Source organism: Panthera onca, chromosome A2, assembly GCF_046562875.1.
Source record: "Panthera onca isolate mPanOnc1 chromosome A2, mPanOnc1 haplotype 2, whole genome shotgun sequence".
NCBI classification, from domain to species: domain Eukaryota; kingdom Metazoa; phylum Chordata; class Mammalia; order Carnivora; family Felidae; genus Panthera; species Panthera onca.
The window spans coordinates 163,343,894-163,364,109 of record NC_138340.1 but is presented as its reverse complement, the minus strand read 5'-3'; the positions used below and the strand labels follow the sequence as shown (position 1 = coordinate 163,364,109).

The 20,216-nt window shown below is 45.4% G+C and overlaps 1 long non-coding RNA gene across 1 annotated transcript; it reads left to right on the top strand.

Annotated features, from left to right (window-relative positions):
* Nucleotides 1–31: 31 nt before the first annotated feature.
* LOC132679684 (uncharacterized) lies at nucleotides 32–19,000 on the top strand. Its single transcript, XR_009610273.2, has 4 exons — nucleotides 32–428; nucleotides 2,194–2,234; nucleotides 2,331–2,533; nucleotides 18,878–19,000. It is a non-coding gene; the product is annotated as an uncharacterized LOC132679684 (long non-coding RNA).
* Nucleotides 19,001–20,216: the final 1,216 nt, after the last annotated feature.

Genomic DNA, 20,216 nt, shown 5'->3' with positions numbered 1-20,216 from the left:
GGCGGGTGAGGGGGCGGGGCCTATGGGAGGACCCTAGGCCGGGGCGTTGGAGTCTCGGGGCCGTTTCCGTCCGGGTGGAAGTGGTGTCCCGGCCCGGCCGCAGGCTCGGCCCCGTTTGCTCGACTTCAGAGGAAATTGCGCCTGGCTTCATTTCACCTAAAGCCTTGAAAAAGACCAGCGGACCTGGCAGGGAGTACCCTTTCCCCCTCGGTCTAGGCCGGACTAAACAGGTTGTCCCCCTAAACGCCAGGGTTTTCTTCCCTGTCTCCGTCGGGCCTCCGCCCAGGGTGACATTTAGGTTGCTTCACCTGAAACTTATCGGCTGGTTGCCCTGGCGCTTCCCCCCGACCCTGGCCCTGCTAACCAGGTATCCATCGCACTAGCAACCTCAATGGTCGATGGAGAGCCGGTCTCTGCCCAGCAATGTGGTAAATGCAAATAAAGTTTATGGTCTGGGTTCTGTCCTCATGTCTAGGTGAGAAAATAAGACAAGTGTGCATAAAAATTAACGGCAACTTGTGAAATGTTCTGGGAACGTGGGGTTGAGCACAGGCTCTGACAGAGCGTTGAGCGATGGGTAGATGAGCCTTTGATAGGAGAACCCGGAAATGAAACATAGGAGTAAATCTCAGACGGCAGAAAGTTTTCTCGGTTGAGGCCCTTGGCCCTTCCTGTCCGAATCCCAAAACCATCCTTGGACTTGCTCTAGCATTGTGATGGCGTGCGGCTTGAGAGCTTCCAAAGACAAATCTCTTTGGTATATAAAGAGCTCTTACAATTCAATAGGAAAAGGACCAAAATAGAAAACTGGGCAAAGGCTCTGGCAGTATGATTCCCCGAAGAGGAAATACAAGTGGCTCATAAACGTATGACACATTACTTAACCTCACTCACAATGAGATAAATATAAAACTACACCAAGAAACCACCTTGTGCCTATCAGACTGGAAAATAACATGATAGCCTGTGATGGCAAGACTGTGTTGAAATAGGTACCCTGTTTCGTACCTGCAAGGGCAATGTGGCACAGTCTATCAAAATCGAAACGCATATTCCCTTTTACCCAGTAATTCAACTTGCATCATTCTTGTTGTATTTTATTACCCTACCTCCTTTCTGTTATTCCTAACGCTGACATTTAGTGGCTTCAACTGCAATTTCGTAGGATGACGAATTCTTCCTAATTTGTGTTTGTATTTTTGTTGCCATGGGTTTCATAGTAACAAGGAATCAAGCAACTTCTGCATAAGTGATTTTACTTTTGCTGGAGTGGAATCAGAAAACCCTCAAACATCCTTAATAGGACAGTGAAATTTCATGTAAACGTTAAAAAAAAAAAAAAAGAAAACCACTTCATTCTTGATTTTTCTATTTATAAATGAGAATTTGAAGGAAGTGGTTATAAATAGGAATTTTCAGGGAATTTGAATGATGACTCATACTTTCTGTCTGGTAGGTTTTTAATTACTGATCATCTTATTTGGAGACGTGGTCATTTTATTTAGCATCCTAGCTGGATGAGAAAAACATAGAAGGACAAAGAAACCAAGCAGGTGGGGAGGGAGACATAGAAGGACAAAGAAACCAAGCAGGTGGGGAGGGAGATTTTGTTCCCACCTGATTGGAAATACATCATTTCAATCCCCCTGGAAGATGAGAGAAACTGAAAGAAATTTTGAAAATGTAAAATAGGAGAGTTACTCCGATTCCCTGTGAAATGCGGAGGCTGGGTCTCAGTCACTGCCAGAAGGGGTTTGGTGGCCCGCCCGACCCAGGTAGAATCATTCTGAAAGCATGTAGTCCACAAGTTCTGCATCCTGGTTTCGAATTTCTAGCATGTTCTGCTCCCAAATGTTTAACCCAGGTACCTCTGATCATCCCAAGAGGTGGGTAGGTGATGTTCCAGCTCTGAAAAGATAAAGGAGGAAAGGCAGAGATGATGAATAAAGCGGACCATGGTAGTTATACTATTGAACTAAGTTCACAACAATCTGTGTTTTGTCGTTTAACCTATTATTAACGTCAAAGAGAACTTGATCTACAATATTAGTTTTGTGATTTTAAGTCCAAGGATGAATGGAAACTAAAAGCAAACACGGAGACCGGAGAATAGGTAGTCATTGCTGTAGGCTTATGGTTTGAGAAACTTCCACGGAATGCTAAACTACTTTTTTTTTTTTTACTTGATTCCAGAAAATCATTACAAATCGATAGGATGCATGGCAGTTAAAAAGGTAAAATCAGACCTCTCTACCATCCTGTTTTCTAAATAAAGCCTATTGTCTAAAACTTTGGGGAAGTTTTAATCCGACGGGTGTGTTTTCTTTCAGCACGTTAAAGATGCCCTTCCATTATCTTCCGGCTTGTTTCTGAAGTCAGCTGACGATCTGGGGTGACGTCTGACGCTTCCATCTGGCTTTTCTAGCTGTTGTGAGTGGAAACCTTGATCTGCCTGCAAGCGGCTCCATCGCACCCGAGAGCGGACACTCCGTCTGTTGATGGACTACTGGCGAAATAAGAAAGGCAAAACCAGGTATCTTTGTTATTCACCTCTAGAGAAAGCCCTCAGAAATACCGTTACGTCTGAAAAGACTGTCCTTGTCATCCCTCTACCTTGCTGTGGTTATTTCATATCACCTGTAGTTTCCCAAGGATTAGGATTCTTGGCATTTTCCTAATAACTGAATTGTGTTAAATTCGGCTGAATCTGTCAGCATTGTGGCCAGGTGCATTTAGCAGAAACTAACTGTCACTTAAGCGAATAGGGTTTTGTTTTTCTCGCTTAGAAGGGGTCTAGGGGCGTCTGGGTGGCTCAGTCGGTTGAGCGTCTGACTTCGGCTCAGGGCACGATCTCGTGGTTCGTGGGTTCGAGCGCCGCGTCGGGCTCTGAGCTCAGAGCCTGGAGCCTGCTTTGGGTTCTCTGTCTCCCTCTCTCTCTGCCTCTCCCTCGCTCGTGCTCTGTCTCTCCCTCTCTCAAAAATAAATAAACATTAAAAAAAAAAAAAAGGAGTCCAGAGGTCTGTAGTCCAGAGCTGATGTCACTCGAGGAAAAACGTGCACTCTGATGGAAGACTGCACTACCTGTGGCACAGTCTTCCAGCTGATAAGACTGATTCCATGCCGCTCCTTCCCAGCTGTAATCGAAGGTCACGAATAGCATCGCGAACTTCTTGTCTGTAACGAAGCAAATTCTACCCTTTCAGGTAGAAGTTGCACTGTCTCACCTCCCACCCTGCGGGGGACCAGTTTCACCTCTACGTCCCGCTCGCCTTCACCTTCCTTTATTTCATAGGAGTGTGTGCTTCTTGGCTCCTCTTTTGAGCTGGTTATAACATCTGCCTTGTTCCCTGTTTTGTTGTCGAGTTCAACAAAATCTTGAACACGTGCTCATTTGTGTATCTCTGCGTGGGAATCGTGATTTTACTTTTATCCTGAAACTCACCTTGTAACGCTTTTTATGCCCTGGAAGAAGATGGCGGCCGCACCTCCAGACACTGTGTCTGTGGTCCAGACAAGGAGAAGGGGGAGCGCAAAGAATGAAAAGCGTGTGTCAGCTAAGTCTGTTTTTAGTAGGAAAACAATAGCTTTTCCAGAAGCCCCACCCCTTCCGTTTCTGACTAGACTGGAAAAAAACGTCACTAGAAAGTCACTAGACTTGGAGCGCCTGGGTGGCTCTGCCGGTTAAGCGGCCGACTTCGACCCAGGTCGTGATCTCGCGGTTTGTGGGATCGAGCCCCGCGTCGGGCTCTGTGCTGACAGCTCAGAGCCTGGAGCCTGCTTCAAATTCTGTGTCTCCCTCTTTTTCTGCCCTTCCCCAACCCCAAAATACAATAAACATGGAAACTTTTTAAAAACAGAAAGTCGGGGCGCCTGGGTGGCTCAGTCGGTTGAGTGTCCAACTTCAGCTCAGGTCATGATCTCGCAGTTCGTGAGTTCAAGTCACGCATCGGGCTCTGTGCTAGCAGCTCAGAGCCTGGAGCCTGCTTTGGATTCTGTGTCTCCCTGCCCCCCCCCCCCCCCCCCGAGCCCACCCCTGCTTGTGCTCTGTCTCTATCTTTCCAAAATTGAATAAACACAAAAAAAACTTTTTTAAAACGGAGAGTCATTCGACTAGAAAAAAATAGCCACTACCTGCAAGGCATGTTGGGGAATCATTCCTCACCCCTCAAAAAAAAAAAATTGGTCATCAGGAAGAAGAGGAGAGTGGACGTTGAGTAGACAGCAGCATCTGGCTCAGTGACTCATTTAGGCAAAGCTTTAGGTTGATGATACTACCTTTTGCTGTTCCCTACCCACCCCTTCTTTGCCCTCCTACCTCCACCCCTCCACCCATGCCCACCTCCTCACAGGCACGAATTACGAATCTGCTCCAGCCTAAGTGATTCATCCTAATGCGTCAGATACTTAGTGTGTTACCCCCAAAGGAGGGATTGGATAGCCGCCATAGAGGTTGATAGTGAAGAGATGTTAGTAATGGAATTGCTGTCATCAGGAATAATCTTGCAAGGGAGCCTGTGGGGGGAGCCGGAAGAGAGGAGCCCTTCTCCTCCTTCCCTGTTCCACTTGCTGATGCCTATGTTACCTGCACAAAAAGCCAAGCCTGGGGGCAGCCAGTCCCGGGAGAAGAGAAGACTGGCTGAATAGTTTGGGAGTACCACTTAACAAATTTTTCTTATTTTTCTCTTATTAGAAAATTTTAAATCATAAAGTGAGGGAAGAATAAATATAAATCTCCTGATGTTTCATTACCTACACTATAACCATTGTTGACATTTCAGTGTAAATATTTCCAGTATCTTTTTCTTTTTTCTTAACTTTTTTCAATATTTATTTATTTTTGTAACTTTTTTTTAATGTTTTATTGATTTTTGAGAGAGAGAGAGAGAGAGAGAGAGACCGAGTACGAGTCGGGGAGGGACAGAGAGAGAGAGAGGGAGACACAGAATCCTAAGCAGGCTCCAGGCTCCAAGCCCTCAGCACAGAGCCCGACGTGGGGCCCAAACTCGTGAACTGCAAGATCATGACCTGAGTCCAAGTCAGAGGCTTAACAGACTGAGCCACCCAGGCGCCCCAGTATCTGTTTCTTAATCAGAGCCTTTCCTCAATATATTAAAAATCCACGTATGCAATTTTTAACCGTACTTTTAAAAATTAATATGGCTTAGGGTGCCTGGGTGGCTCAGTCGGTTAAGCGTCCAACTTCGGCTCAGGTCATGATCTCGCGATTTGTGAGTTCGAGCCCCGCGTCAGGCTCTGTGCTGACGGCTCAGAGCCTGGAGCCTGTTTCAGATTCTGTGTCTCCCTCTCTCGCTGACCCTCCCCGTTCATACTCTGTTTCTCTCTGTCTCAAAAACAAATAAACATTAAAAAAAATTAAAAATTAATATAGTTTAAGAGTTTTAATTATTATTTCATACCTTCATAAATATAATTTCAACAGCTACCTAATATCTCAGCAAGTAGAAATACAACAGATCAGCCCATCATCTCCTATTGTGGGTCATTTGCATGTGTATTAGGATACAGACTTGCCAGCTGGAACAGACTCAAGAGAAATTGAAATTTTGTTTGCTTGTCTAACAGCCCAGAGCTGATACGGTGGCTCCATGGCTCAGCGACGCAGGCTCTTTCCATCTCGTTGCTCTGCCATCTGCAGGATCCTGCCCACCTCTGCGGAGCACCTGCTCGCTCATGACTACGTCCACATTCTAGGCAGAGAGAAGGGAAAAGGTGAAGGGGGCTTCAATCGGAAGTCACATGCTTCCCGCCTTACATCTCCATTGGCCCCGTGCTTGGTCACATTGTTGCACCTGCGCAAAGGAGGCTGGGAAATGTAGAACTCCATCTGGATAGCCATGCGCCATGTACGTCAGGGAAGGATTCCATTACAATGAGAGAGAAAGAAAAAAAATAGATCTTGACTCGGGAAGACTAGCCACAAGGTTGTTTCTAATTATTCGTTATTTATAATGGTGAAGGTCATCTCTGATGTAAATCTTTTTCTATATTTAGGGTGTTCTGTTGTGGTTGTTAGTAGTTGTTTGTTTTGTTTTCTTTTGTTCAGTGATATTCCTGTAGAGTACTCCATAAAAGGTACAAATTCTAGACTTCCTGTACTTACTGATAAATTTATGGCTTTACCTTTTCAACAGAATTAGATATTATGGTTTTTGCAATTTGCCCTCTTTCAAGGAAAATGAAAGAAGAACAGGGGAAAGAGGAGGCGAGATGAGGAGGAGGGGAAAGGAGGCATCTTATAGTTCTTATGATGTTCATTATGCTTCATACCAGGGGAGTGAACGCCTTCCCATGCTTGCTTCCTGGTTATTTACATATTTTTATTTATAAAACGGTTTGTTTATGTCTGAGTTAGACCTGTTGGGGTCAAGGATCAGACGCACACAGGAATCTCAAAATATGAGGATTTATTGTCATGGTTCATATGGGAATAAGAACAACGGAAACTTCAGCCTCTCCCTGGTCTCTGGATGACACTGATGGAATTTGAGGTGGAGTTCGTGAGCAAACGCTAAGAAAGAATTCTAGAGACTCTTTTGGTTTTTGTTCGCTTGTTTTGTTTTTTGTTTTTTGTTTTTTATTTTGGTGCAAAAAGCTGATTTTATTAAAGCACAGGGACAGGACCCATGGGCAGAAAAAGCAGCTGCGGGTGTGGGAAAGACTTATTGTATATTTTGAGTTTGTGGAGGGGAGTTATAGATAACATAGGTCTCCAAAGAATTTCTGGATGCTGAAAGCAAGGTGTCAAAGGACCCTGAAGATTTAGCTACTGTCAAAATAAGGTTGCTTTTAATTTTTGAGGAAGTGTAAATACTAAGGCATTAAGGCAGCCATAAATTTCTTGGGGAGTGTTACACGCTACAAGTCTCTGGCGTCTATTAGCGGGCTGCAGGCTGTAAGGGAATTTAATTTAAACCACATATTTCTTGCCTTTGTTTCCCTCATCATCACCACCGGTCTCCTGGTGACACCACCAGACCTCATAGAAGCTGGACTGGAGGGATGTGCAGTGGCCCCAAGTGCTGATGGCTTTACTGCCCCTTTAGCGTCAGAGTCTGTTCCTGCTTTTCCAGGTTGTTCTGCCAGAGAACCGCTTCAGCCTTGTGGGGAAGGGCCACCCTTCCCCAGAACTGGTGGGTGCAAGCCTGACCTAATAAGCACTGTTACCAGGGAGACCCGAAGCGCTAGACAGGCTTAGCCCAATGTCTCTGGGTCCACGAAAGCACATCCACAAAAATGCCTTTAAGTTTTGTTACATCGCAAGTCTCACGATTTAGAGGGACCGTTCGGATTGTTTGTAATCGTACTATCGCCTGGCTCAAAAGCTAAGTCGAAAAGAAAAGAGAACAGGGGCTTCTTCCAGTGGCAGAGTCTGGAAAAGATGGGCCGACATGGCACCTGGCAAGGGGAAGGAAAGGAAGGAAGAGTAGGTCCTCAGCCTTGGACCTCAGGGGGCCGTAGGGGAAAACATATTTGGTGCCCGCCACATCTTTGCGTCCTTCAGTGACACTTCTGTCCGTGTCGCCAATCTTTCTGGCAAGGAAATGGAAATGAGGCCTCTCTGTATGCTGCCATGTTGGCTGCCCAGGATGGGGCCACAGCGGGATACAGGACCGAGACCTTGGACATGGGGCTAGAGGTGAGTCCTGGTCCGCTCAGGAATGAAGATCGGGCAGATTGAGGACATCACCCACATCCCCTCTGATAGTACCTGCAGGCAGGGAGGTTGCCATTGTCTCTGTCCGTGAACAGCACTCCTCAAATTACTGTTTTCTGTTAATAAATTTACGTTGTGTAAGATAAAAAAAATAAAATAAAATAAAAATAAAATAAGCAAAGGGAACAGGGCCTAACTTGGACTCTCTGCCATATTTCGCAGTGTCTCTTGAGCTGCAAATGGAATAATATAGATGCATCCCATTCCCTTCTTTTAGCCAGAATAACTTTTAAATAATGGTAAACTGGGGCGCCTGGGTGGCTCAGTCAGTTGGGCATCCGACTTCAGCTCAGGTCATGATCTCACAGTCTGTGAGTTCGAGCCCCGCATCGGGCTCTGTGCTGACAGCTCGGAGCCTGGAGCCTGCTTCGGATTCTGTGTCTCTCTCTCTGTCCCTCCCCTGCTCATGCTCTGTCTTTCTCTGTCTCAAAAATAAATAAAAACATTTTAAAAAATTAAAAAAAAATAATGGTAAACTATTTGTGACTTGTAGCTATATTTAATAAGTTTTCCTCTAGCTCATCTACTCTGTATCTCTCTCTCTCTCTCTCTCTCTCTCTCTCTCTCTTTTAAGATATTGTTTGTCAGTAATCTCTGCACCCAACTTGGGGCTTGAATTTAATAGCCCTGATATCGAGAGTTGTGTTCTCTACTGACTGAGCCAGCCAGACACACCCTACTATGTATATCTTAACAATAATAATAATAGAATAATAGTTAACTTTTATTAAGCACTCACTCTGTGCCAAGAAAGAACTGTTCTAAATATCTTGCACACATTAGCTCCTTTAATCCGTATTAGAACCTTTAATCCGTATTAGAACCTTATAGATGAGATTAGAACCGTATTAGATGAGATAAACACAGTTATAACCTCCATTTTCTAAATGAGGAAAGTGAGGCTCAGAGACGTTAAGGAACTTGCCCAAGATCACACAGCTAATAAGTGGCAGATAAGGGTTTGAACCCAAGAAGTCTGGTTCCAGAGTTTACATTCTTGACTAATGCTTACTCATTGTTTTTATTGCTTCCTTGTTCCTGTGTTTGTTTTTGTTTTTTGCAGAACACATATGGATGAATTTGCACGATTTTGAATACAATGTAACTCTAATAAGGAAAAATTAAAACTAAACCAAATGTTCATCAATAGAAGGCAAGGAGAAATAAATAGGATGTTCTTGCTATGGAACACGATAGCAGCCATTAGAAACAACAGAGTTGGGGCTCCTGGGTGGCTCAGTCGGTTGGGCATCTGACTTCAGCTCTGGTCATGATCCATGGTTCATGGATTCAGGTTTGGGGTCAGGCCCCGCGTCGGGCTCTGTGCTGATGGCTCAGAGCCTGGAGCCTGCTTCGGATTCTGTGTCTCCCTCTCTCGCTGACCCTCCCCCACTCACACTCTGTCTCTCTCTCTCAAAAATCAATAAACATTAAAAAAAAAGAAGAAGAAAGAAAGAAAGAAAGAAAAGAAACAACAGAGTAGTGGAGAGCCTGGCTGGCTCAATCGGTTGAGCATCCCACTCTTGGTTTCAGCTCGGGTCATGATCCCAGGGGCATGAGATCAAGCCCCACATTGGGCTCTGCCACTGAGTGTGAAACCTGCTTGGGATTCTCTCTCTCCCTGGCTTGTACACTCTCTCTGCCTCTAAAAGAAAAAAATAATTAAAAAAAAAAAAGAACAGAGTAGATTTGCACATATGTAGGACAGGGGAAGGTATAAAATTGAAAGAATAAGTTGCAGAACAATATGTCTATGATGACACTATTCAAAATACTGTGTATGTGTATATATGCATTTACATATGTATATTTATCTATAAGACCATTGAGAACAGTCTAGAAGGGTATTCACCAAGAAGGATTGAGAAGGGAGTGAATAGGGACTTTCACTTTTACTCTTTATACTTCAAAACATTTCATTTTGACAAGTATGTGTTACTTTTGTTTTAAAAATTTTTAAGTGAAAATATAGGAAAATAGTTTATCACAAATGATAACAGGTTCGTTTTGCATTTGGTTCTATACTATTTTATTTGCCACTCTTAATGTGTGGAATTCTTGTCTCCCCAAGTAAATGATCAGCTCTTTGAGGGAAGATAGACTATGATGAGGTTTGGGGTGATGAATGTTCAGAGCTGACGGCCAAGAAAATTCTAGAAGACGTCTTTGGTGCAAAAAGGTGCTTTTATTAGAGCACAGGGACAGGACCCGTGGGCAGAAAGAGCTGCACTGGGCTTGTGAAGAGTGGTTATATACTATGGGGTTAGGGGAGGTAAAGTGAAGAGGAAGTTTCTTTTTAAAATCGATTTTTTAATGTTTATTTTTAAGAGAGAGAGAGAGAGGCAGAGCACAAGTGGAGGAGGGACAGAGAAGAAGACACACGAGACACAATCTGAAAGGCTCTAGGCTCCAACCTATCAGCACAGAGCCCAATGTGGTGCTCAAACTCACGAACCATGAGATCATGGCCTGAGCCTAAATCAGAGGCTTAACAGACTGAGCCACCCAGGCGCCCCTAAGAGGAAGTTTCTTAACGTGGTTTCCATTTGCTATTAAAGACTCACAGATTACTGGAGGTTTAGCTATTGTCAAGCTAAGGTTGTTTTTCCCTCTAGCAATGCATTAACATTGAGACAGCGGGGAGTTTCTGGACATGAGGCTATTGATAAGATTGCCTTTTTCTTGTAATTTACTAAGACATTTGTAAACAGGTAAAGACTCAGGTCCTGCAGGCCTGTGATCTCTGTCAGTTAACCGTTTGTTTTCTTTCCTTTCCTTTGTTCTTGGGCAGCCAGGAGGGCCTGAGGAGTATCACACAGATCCCAAGAGCGGGGAGGGGGTTATGCTAGCTTGCGCTTAGCCCTCAGCTTGCCTTACCGTCCCTCATCAGACTGGATCTTAAATTTCTATTTCTGTCACCAGTGCCTAGCACAGTGGTAAACACAGCAGATGCTTAGTAAACATTCTTAATATATAATAATTCCCTAGGAACGTTTATTTGAAATCTCTATTCTCTGATTGCTCCGCAAGTATCAGGATGAATCTATTTCTGGCACACGGCGTGAGCAAAGAAATACCTTGTCTCATGCCCTTCCCCTTACATGAAGACAGGGGCAGACCAGAAGGAACCAACTCTCCTGGAGAGGACCTGACCAAGAGGGACTTCCCATTGGTCCAAAGAAACTGCAATTTGTGAGATAATCATGGCGAGGGAGGCCCACCAGACTGGGAGAGGATACTGGAAGAGAACGGGCTGTGACGTTCAAGAGGGCAGAAATGGACATCCCAGGGAGCCCTGAATGACAGCCACAGAAGTCTAGACTTCATATTCTAGGAGATAAGAAAGTTTGTTTTGTTTTGTTGGCAAAAGAGAGGTAGGATACAAGAGGCATAAATAGGACCGGTCTGATCACCATGTGCAGGAAGGACTAGAGGGGTCTGGACGTCATTGCCATGGTTCAGGTAGAAAGAGGTACACACCTGGCTAAAGGCAGTTAAGGGTGAGAAAAAAATGGATGCAAACACTAACGTAATTTATGGAGATTGAGGACTACCTAGACGAGGGATGAAGGAGCAAGTCAAGTTTTATTTTAGCCACTTGAAAATTTTGTCCTAGTGTGCTTTCACACGTAGACAATGTAACCGAATTCACGTGCGCAGGGGACATTGCTCAGAGGCTTTCATCCAGGCTTTAATCAGTGCCTCCACACTGTCACTCTCATGCCAGTGTTGGCTGCAGAGCCCAAAATCCATTCCAAGCAGTGGAAATAGGAGTGTGTTTGGTTAGCAATGTGACTTATTCCAGCAGATTGGAAAATACAAACGACCTCATTCACCTCATTAAGAGGGGCATTTCCAATAACAATTGACTTTTTAGGGGTGCCTAGGTGGCTCAGTCTGTTAAGTGTTTGACATTGGCTCAGGTCATGATCTCGTGGCTGGTGGGTTCGAGCCCCACATCAGGCATCTGTGCTGATGGCTCGGAGCCTGAGCCTGCTTCAGATTCTGTGTCTCCCTCTCTGTCTCTGCCCCTCCCTCGCTTGCACTCTGTCTCTCTCTCTCTCTCAAAAATAAACATTTTAAAAAATTACTTTTTCTGTTTAACAATTAGTTATCAAATTGGCAACATATTTATGTTGATTTAATGAAATACACATGATAACAATGATACTCTAACCAGAAGAGACTTCTCAGTAGTTAGAGACTCATGATCATAGGATATAAAATTTTTAAAATATTTTTATTTATATCTTTGTTGCTGAGAAGTATGATAGGGACAATCCATAAAAGAAGACTCCCTAAATAACATATATTCTATTAGGATAAAACTAGATGAGGGAATTTCTTCATTATTGGAAAAATTAAGGAAAAAAATTAGATGAGGAGGGAGGTGATGGAAAGACAAGTTTATGAAGAAAAATGAATAGTTAAAAGAACTTTATGTATTTAAAATTTTTTTAAAAATATTTACTTATTTTTGAGAGACAGAGTGAGAATGGGGGAGGGGCAGAGAGAGGGGAAAACACAGAATCTGAAGCAGGCTCCAGGCACCGAGCTTTCAGCACAGAGCCCGATGCGGGGCTCGAACTCATGAACCTCAAGATCATGACCTGACTGAAGTCAGATGCTTCACGAACTGACCCACCCAGGTGCCCCAAACTTTGTGTATTTTTTAAATCGTGGATATCAAATTGCTGATATTTACATATCACTGAATATATAGCCAAGAGTTTTTAAAAATAGGTATAACTACGCTAGACAGGCAGTTGCATTTCTTGCAGCCACTTAAACTTGTGAGGAAATATTTTAGGTGGAAAATCAGAATTTCTGAGGGATAACTTTGAAGACAGCTCCTGACCAAACTTCAGAATCATCCTGAGTTTAGGGCCCCCTCTCGTGGTGAGATTCAGATTTGTGTTGGCTCGCAGCTCAAGAGAAGTATCTAGCAAGAGCTGAAAGGGCCAGGTTCTACAAGCCAAACCCTTCCCGGTGTGTTTTCTGGGATCATCGCTACAAAACTTGAGCCGGGTAGGATTAGCACACCTGTTCATGTTGGGCCATTGTGTCCTATCTCCACCTTGGCTCCCCTCCCCACCAAAGCAGGAAGAGATTTCATTCCCCTACCCAAGCCCAGCATAAATCGGGAGAGAAAAAGCAGGGCAGAATGGTACCCCTCACATCTCACCAAGCAGGATCCTTGATGATGGTCCATTAATCTGCTACGTGTTTATTGCGTACCTGCTATGTGTAAGCATGATTCTCCATGATCTACTGGGAGGCGGCCATCCACTAGTAGAATCCACCTTCTACGTCTCTCTTTCCTTTATTTTTATGTATTAATTTTTTAAATGTTTATTTATTTTGGGAGAGAGAGAGAGATAGCACAAGTGGGGGAGGGGCAGAGAGAGAGGGGTCAGAGGACCCAAGCAGGCTCTGTGCTAACAGCCAAGAGCCCAATGTGGGGCTCAAACTCATGACCTTTGAGATCATGACCTGAGCCAAAGTTGGATGCTTAACCCATGGAGCCACCCAGGTGCCCCTACTTCTCTCTTTTAAAAAATTTAAAGAAGGGGGCACCTGGGTGGCTCCGTGGGTCAAGCATCCAACTTCAGCTCAGGTCATGATCTCGAGACTCGGGAGTTCAAGCCCCACGTCAGACTCTGTGCTGACATCTCAGAGCCCGGAGCCTGCTTCAAATTCTGTGTCTCCCTCTCTATCTGCCCCTCCCCTGCTCATGCTCTGTCTGCCTGTCTCTCTCTCTCAAAATAAACATTAAACATTTTTCACTTAAAATGTACTCCATTGAATTATTGTTATTAAGCACCAACGATAACAACCAACCACAGGATTTTCCCAAAAAGTATTCAGAGGACCCACAAACATTTAAAAAGATGTTCAACCCACCCAGTAACTAAAGAAACACAAATTAACCATGTTAAGAAATGATTGGCTTGCTGTTAGACTGGCATTTGTTTGATAATATCTAAGCTGAGAAGAGTGGGCACATCTGAGAAATACACACCTCTTCATACTCTGTTCATGAAACTGTATGCCCGAACAACAATTTGAGAGAAAATGAAGAATATTAAGTTTTTTTTCTCTAAGTTTCTGCTTCTTCACCCATTAATTCCCCCTTTTAAGAACTATCGCTGGGGGGCGCCTGGGTGGCTCAGGTGGTTAAGTGTTCGATTCGGCTCAGGTCATGATCTCACCGCTGGTGAGTTCGAGCCCCGCATCTGGCTCTGTGCTGACAGCTCGGAGCCTGGAGCCTCCTTCGGATTCTGTGTCTCCCTTTCTCTCTGCACCTCCCGAGCTCGTGTTCTGTCTCCGTCTCTTTCTCTCAAAAATAAATAAAAATGTGAAACAAAATTGAAAAAAAAAAAAAAAAAAAAAGAACTATCGCTAAGACCCAGGCCCCAGCCCGCTACTGAAATTGTCAGGAATTTTGGAAGATTTTGATTACATGTCCCTAACCGCTCCCATTTTTATGTTTTATTTTGTTTAAGATTTTATTTTGAAGTAATCTCTACCCCCAAAGTGGGACTCGAACTCAATCCTGAGATCAAGAGTTACATGCTCCGTTGACTGAGACAAATAGGTGCCCCCACTCCCCTGTTTAAACAATAGACTCTCGGGGTTCTGTTCCCGACACACTTACCTGTGCCAAGAATGGGGAGAAGGACAGATGCCTGACTCAGCCACTGGGGCCCGGGGGGTTTTTAGCTCCACTTGTCTCTCCATCTCTGCCCTCCTACCCCATCTCACACACTCACACACACACACACACACGCACACACACACCCACCACGAAGGATAGAACACTGAAATTGAAGATGATACCGTGTGGCCTTGCCCTCAGGGTCTCAAGGATGTGCCCTATTACGGGCCTCATTTCCCCACCCTGTACCCAGGGGTTAGACTGGATGACCTCTCTGAGTTCCCTCAACTTTAATCCTAGCCCTGTCCTCAAGAAGCTTATAATCTAATAAAGGAGGCAAGAGGACTCTCTTACTTCATGCAACTGACATTTATTGAATGCTGCTACAAGTTCAAGTTCACATATATAAATAAAATGACCTCTTCCCTCTACGAGTTGACAATCCAAAGTAGGAAGTGACCGTTGCTGTGAAGGAGATCGAGAATTCTCTGCACATCCCAGGAAAAGGAGACACATTTGTGTGAAGCTAGAAAGAAATTTTAGTTAAATAAAAATAGACAGTGGCGTGGGCTAGGTACCCAATGAACATACAGATAAAAAAGTGCCTTTGACATAATAAGAAATATATATTTGGTCCCTGCCCCACTTCCTGGTAGGCACCTTCCAAAACCTTGGAATCTCTGAAGTGACAAGTGCCTTTTTGTATATGAAGGAGATGGCTGGGGCTGGGGGGGTTCCAGGATGAACCTCGGGATGGAGTCTGGTTGCCAAGGGAACCAACCTCCTGATTAGAGGGTTGGCCCTTCAGCCACACATAACGCGAGCACACACACACACACACACACACACACACACACACACACACACCCTCCAGGAGGGAGGGGAGAGGGGCTGGAAGTTGAGTTAATTACTAATGGCCAGTGCTTTCATCAATGGAGCCCATGACATGAGGCCTCCATTAACAACAACAACAACAACCCAATTGAAGGGGTTCATAGAGCCTCTGAGTTACTGAGCATGTGGAGGTGCTGGGGAGTTAGTTTCTTTAGTTGTCTGGAGAGGGCATGGAAGCCCAGTTCCTCTTCCCTGTAGCCCCACCCATCTCTTCAATCTGGCTGTTCTGAGTTCACCCCTTTTTAATAAACTGGTAATCTAGTAAGTACACTCTTTTCCTGACTTCTCTCACTCATCCTACCAAGTTATCCAACCTGAGGAAAGGGTGGTAGGAACCTCTGATTTATTTTATTTTTTTTAATTTTTTTTAACGTTTATTTATTTTTGAGACAGAGAGAGACAGAGCATGAACGGGGAAGGGGCAGAGAGAGAGGGAGACACAGAATCGGAAGCAGGCTCCAGGCTCTGAGCCATCAGCCCAGAGCCCGACGCGGGGCTCGAACTCACGGACCGCGAGATCGTGACCTGAGCTGAAGTCGGACGCTTAACCGACTGAGCCACCCAGGCGCCCCGGGAACCTCTGATTTAAAGCCAGTCAGTCTCAAACAGGTGGCAACCTGGAGTGGGGCTGGTGCGTGCAGTAGGGTGGGCACAGTCCTGTGGGACGGAGCCCTTCACCCGTGGGAGGTGATGCTCTATCCAGGGAGATAGGGCCCGCGTTGGACTGAACGTAGGACACCCGCTTGGTGTGGCAGAGAACTGGAGAATTGCTTGGTGTGGACAACCCACACCTCTGGTTTCAGAAGTGTTGCATGTAGAGTATAGAAAACCCAGCATTTCCCCCCTTTAGCGCCACAGCAATTTACCGAGAGGCCAAGTTATCAGTTTAGTTAAAGTATTCAAAGGAAGCTGAGATCTGACATGGGTCTTGATGAGCAACACTTATAAAAACAGCTTGGAAGTTTTTCCCATGGGCAAGGGCAGATCCAGTCTGGGGGGCCCTGAAACTAATGTAACTTGGGAAGGCCCTTTATGAAAAAAAAAAAAAAAGACAATTATTACAAATACGATATTAGGAATGAAAGTACTTACTCAGAATGAAAAAAATAATGTTACAAATTTTTAATTTTTTTTTTTTTTACATTTTAGTTATTTTTGAGAGAGAGAGACAGAGCACAAGTAAGGGAGAGGCAGTGAGAGAGGGAGACACAGAATCCGAAGCAGGCTCCAGGCTCCGAGCTGTCAGCACAGAGCCCATCGCCGGGCTCGAACCCACAAACCGTGAGATCATGACCTGAGCCGAAGTCGGACGCTCAACCGACTGAGCCACGCAGGGCCCCCTAACATTACAAATTTTTAAAAGTTGAAAGATACCACAAGACATCATAAAATCCAGAAAACGAAAACATCTTTATTAACCATCTACACCTCTCTAAGATTTTTTTCTTAACAGTTTTTGGGTAGAAGTCCTTTGGCTAACTCTTCAAATGAAGACACTCTTACCAGAGAAATTGGATAGCATTTCAGCCCCTGACACCCCTTCGCGGTCCGCTTTCTGATAATTAGGGTGGGGGGGTGGGTCCTGGAAAAATTGGTTCGCCAATTGTTGGGTGTTAACCTTTGTCAGGAGAGGGCGCTAGAGGGCCGCTGGAGGAGAAGGGTTTCTCTCCTGGTTCCCGTAGCACGTGAGGCTCCTCCCGCGACTAGCAGCTTCCGAAGTGTCTGGGTGTCTGCGTTCCAACAGCCTGTGTGGTGTGTGCAGCGCCCGGCTCTAAAATTTCCCCGCAGCCAGGAGCTTCCCTTGGCGTCCCCCGGGGGGCCAGCTTCACCTGGTGGCGGGAGTGGGGGGTTGTAGCCCGTGATCAGCGTCCCCTGGCGTCCTCTCCTGTGGCTTTGGGGCGAGTTCTGAGATAGGACGCCTCCCGGTGGAGGGTCCTCTGGCACCCCGGGCAGCGGATCTCCAGCAAGTGCGGCCAACCTGGCACCTCAGTGACTTCTCTGCGGGGCAGCGAGCCACGCTGTCTCCAATCAAGGCCTGGATCTCAGTCCTGCAGAGGGACGTCTTCGCGGGTGCTTCGTCTCACCCTGGGTGATGGACACTCGCTGGGTCTCCCCAGCCTGCGTTCTTCAAGAACCCTCTTTACTTCTTCTTCTTCTTTTTAATATTGATTTATTTTTGAGAGAGAGAGAGAGAGAGAGAGAGAGAGAGAGAGAGAGATCCAAAGCAGGCTCCAGGCTCCAAGCTGTCGGCACAGAGCCCAATATGGGACTGGAACTCAGGAACCAGGAGATCATGACCCCAGCTGCAGTCAGACGCTTAACTGACTGAGCCACCCAGGCGCCCCAAGAACCCTCTTTACTTCTTCCTAGCCAATCCCTTATTACTCCAACCCCATGTTAAAATTAATTCTTTATGTTAAACTTCCCTTGTGCAAGTTGCTGTGCGGTTTCTGTCTCCTGATTGGACCCTTAGCAATACAACTTTGCAGTGCGTTGCTGATAGTAATTATTATAAATTTTAAGGATTTTTTTTTTCCACATTCGAGGAAATCTCTATTGAGTTTCACATATGAGGTTTAAGGTTTCAGTGCATTTCAAGTTATTTTTTGCTCAGGGACTAATCTGTTTTGTTGTTGTTGTTATTTTTTAATGCTTATTTATTTAATTTGAGAGAGAGAGAGAGAGAGAGAGAGAGAGAGAATACGGCCACAAGTAGGGAGAGGAGTAGAGAGACGGAGAGAAAGAATCCCAAGCAGGTTCCTTGCTGTCAGCCAGGAGGTGCTCAGGGATTAATCTTAAAATTAAAATTTTGAATTGGGGCACCTGGGTGGTTCAGTCGGTTGAGTGTCCGACTCTTGATCTTGGCTTAGGTCACGATCTCATGGTTTGTGAGTTTGAGCCCCACTTTGGGGCTCTGTCAGTGCAGAGCCTATGTGGGATTGTGTCTCTCCCTCCCTCTGCCCCTCCCCTCCTCTCTCTCTCTCTCTCTCAAAAATAATAAACAAACAAACAAACAAACAAACAAATTAGGGGCCCCTGGGTGGCTCAGTCGGTTGAGCGTCCGACTTCGGCTCAGGTCATGATCTCACGGTTTGTGGGTTCGAGCCCCACGATGGACTCTGTGCTGACAGCTCGGAGCCTGGAGCCTGCTTCGGATTCTGTGTCTCCCTTTCTCTCTGTTCCTCCCCTGCTCATTCCCTGTCTCTCAGAAATAAATAAACGTTAAAAACAAAATAAAATAAAAAATAAACTAAAAAAACCCCTTTGAATTAATGACAGTTATTAATCAGGGCGTCATGGACAGCCTCCTTGAAGTGGTGCTGTACGAGTTTTATCTTTGTCAATGTCAGCATTTCTTGTCAAATTAGCAAAGAAGTTACATCCTTTTCCAGTGTTTGTGTTCATGTGATTCATTAACTGGATTATCAAACAATCCCCAAACCTATTCATAGCTTCTATTCAAAATGTATCCCTTCGCCTGGGTCCATTATTGCTTTTTACGTGATCTGAAGGTGTTTTGTTACAATTTGCTTCTCAATGTCAGAATAATTTACATAGACCTTATCTCATTGTTATCACTTTTGTTTCAGGTTCCACCGATTTTAAGTTGAATTTAAAGATGACAGAAGAAGGTATCCTTTATATGCATCCAAACTCCGGAATCTGTAATTGCTCGCTCACTTTATTAAAATGTTCCACAACAGTTTTTGAAATTGCAGTTAAAATTTTATCGCAGATGCCATTCCCATCAAAAAAGGGGAGAAATGTATACTGCATTTAATTGTAGATTCTGCGGAAGGAGCCCAGAGAGGGCACACTCCGACATCGTTTCCGGGGACACGTCAGAAGTGACTTTTCTCTGGGTCCCAGGACCAAGCAGACGTCTCTTGGATTCAGTAACCCCTCAGCATCTAAAGTTCTTCATCTACCTTAATATGTTTTTTATTCATACATCTAGGGAACCCCTTTTATGGGGCAAAAATCCCCCCGACTCTCGAAGCAGAAAATGCCAGACACTCATCATCCCAGCTTCCCTGGCAGCCGCAGGGCACACACACAGAGATCTTCTGCCAGTTCGCTGTACCCTCCCGGGCCTCGGTGGGGAAGCTAGTGACTGAGGGTCGGAAGGGCCGTGTGGACCCTTCCAGCCCCAAGTACAGCCACATCCGCTTTCCAGAGCTGGCTTCAGGAGCAGAGCCGCCTGTGGGGAACAGGTAACGCCGTGTGACTTCCGAGGCAAGATCATTCAAATGCCGGGGACTTGTACTGTGCTCTCCTGGGAGCTAGCCCGAGCCAGCTTGCGCAGAGCGACCAGATGAAGAGACCATGTGTAGGAGTTCTGGCTGACAGCCAGTCTCAGCTGTTAGACCTTATGTGAGCAAGGAAGCTTCCAGATGATTCCAGATGACTGGGCTGCCAAGTCGTCCAGCCTTCCAGTCATCCTGGCTGAGGAGCAGAGACTACTTGCCTCTCTTTGCCTTGTCTGAGTTCCTGACTCCCAGGACCCGGGACACGTACCAAAGTGATCACTTTCTGTCACTAAGTTTGATGGGGTTGGTTTTGCAACAACCAGAACAGAAGGGAACTTGCAGAGGCCAGGGGCAGATAAGGTAACAACTGCCCCCAAAGTAGGCACAACAGAACCTTGACCCTCCTGGGCCTGAAGGAGGAAAATCTATCCATCTATCTGCCTGTCTATCTATTTATCTATCTAGTAGGCTCCATGCCCAACGTGGGGCTTGAACTCATCACCCTGAGATTAAGAGCCCCATGCTCTACCAACCGAGCCAGCCAGGCACCCCAGGAAGAAAATCTTATTAGTAGAGCCCAGTGGGGTTGGGGAGGGGCCTCCCTGTAGGAACAGTTGTCCTGAGGCACCCAGATGAGTCCCCCTCTGAGCTCCCGCTGGGGGTACAGCCTTCGGGGCCA